This window comes from Salvelinus sp. IW2-2015, unplaced genomic scaffold (genome assembly GCF_002910315.2).
Source record: "Salvelinus sp. IW2-2015 unplaced genomic scaffold, ASM291031v2 Un_scaffold2701, whole genome shotgun sequence".
Lineage (NCBI taxonomy): Eukaryota > Metazoa > Chordata > Actinopteri > Salmoniformes > Salmonidae > Salvelinus > Salvelinus sp. IW2-2015.
The window spans coordinates 16,885-18,684 of NW_019944007.1; the positions used below are offsets into that span (position 1 = coordinate 16,885).

General features: G+C 40.9%; 1 long non-coding RNA gene across 1 annotated transcript; it reads right to left on the reverse strand.

Annotated features, from left to right (window-relative positions):
- Nucleotides 1–491: 491 nt before the first annotated feature.
- On the reverse strand, nt 492–1,794 carry LOC139025449 (uncharacterized). The gene is made up of 2 exons (XR_011477037.1): nt 1,271–1,794; nt 492–1,236 (listed from the first exon to the last, which is right to left on the reverse strand). It is a non-coding gene; the product is annotated as an uncharacterized lncRNA (long non-coding RNA).
- Nucleotides 1,795–1,800: the final 6 nt, after the last annotated feature.

A 1,800-nucleotide genomic window follows, 5' to 3' on the forward strand; every position in this document is an offset into this window, starting at 1 on the left:
TTCAGGAGATTCTGCCACTGTGACGAATAATCTAGTGGACGGGACGCTTCTTCAACATCAACAGCCAGTCAGCCACCTTGGTTCACTAACTTTATGGAAAAATGTTTATTCAATAAATCTAGCAACTCCTCCCATACTGGGAAAATACTGGAATACACACTCAGAGCCTCCTGATTGGGCCGTGTATACACCTCCAAGGTGCCCCCCTCACACACACTCAGAGCCTACGAGGCTTTTCTAACTACTACACTATGCGTGTTTCGCTCACCTCTTTAAAAAAAAAAAAGTTTTGAGATTTTGTATCGACTCGGTTCACTGCCTCTCAGATCAAAGGTGGGTCCATCTGCTCCGTTCCCGAAGTGTGGTCTCCCTGAGATCCCAAGTTAAAGGGATCCCTGGTGCACCATTTACCCAGGTCGTCACGAGCGTCACCAAGTGAAGATTAACATCCCCAAATGTGGTTCATTTCTTTCATATCAACTGAGACAAACTTCTTAAACTAAATCTTTATTCACTTATTAATAAGGGAGCAGGTCAATACAACACACACATATAAAGTTAATCAATTGAGTGCTCTACGATAATGATGGCTGGTTGACGAATCACCCCCAGATGATTCGTTGAAAGCCACGAGACAAAAGTACAAAGGTCTTTTATAGCCAAGATACACCCCTATCAACCTACATGACGAATAACAGATGTATAGAATGGGTCACAAGGTTAAGATTTGTATGAGAGATAGTTATAATTCTCAGCAGACAGTATCTGCTGTAAAAACAGTACTCTTTGTGTAGAGACCAGGGTCTGGCCCTGGGGTCATCTCTCTCTGGTACCGTATAGAACAGAAACATTAACTCATAATCTGGAACGCAGTCTCCTTAGGTTTTATCACCCAAAAGACATTGTAAATCTCCTGTCAGTGTTTTCTCCCAGAAGCCCATCCTCAGTAGAACACACAGACACTATAGTTCTAAGAACCCTCTATTCTGTTGCATAAAAACAACCATTTGATGCAATAAAAGTATTATAACATAATGTTGCAGTTTTGCTCTCAGTGTCCACTGAAAGTTGACTAGTAACAACAACTGGGACATAAAAGACACCCACCATGAGAACCACTAAATCTGCCCAAGAAGAGACAAACAAAAGAAAAACTCACACCAAACGTAAAGACAGGAAGCAAACCAAAAAGGTGGCGCAACTAAAGGTGTTGACTCTCCACATCTATCAAGACAACTGGAGCACTGGGCCAGACACTCTTAAATAGAACCTGGGCCAGACACTCTTAAATAGAACCTGGACCAGCTCAGGTGAAACACCTTCCCACTAACGAGATGACAATCCAGCACAGGTGTAACACATACTGACTAACGAGGTGACACCAATCAGTGCGTCCTACTTGCTAACGAGCTATACGTGCTAAGGTCCAACCTCAAAACATAAATGGAAAAACCAAAGCCTGTAACACCTTTCCCCTTAAGACAACAAATATAACCTTATATTTTTGAGTTTGCTCACCACCAACAGAAAACAACTTCCATTTCACATTATCAACTACAATGCTTCTACAATATAAACATAGTGTCTACTGGCTGTCAACAATGAAAAACAAGAATAAACACGTATTTCTAAATAATAATATACAATCGTATTATTTTTTAAATCCTTTTTCTTTCAATAGAATCCTAAAACCCACTAGCTTCTAGAACTCTCGTCCCCTTGGAACGAGCCCCCAAAAAACTAGTCTCCAATACGGAAAAACATGCAGTCAAAATAAATTGTGATCCATGGCAACGCACT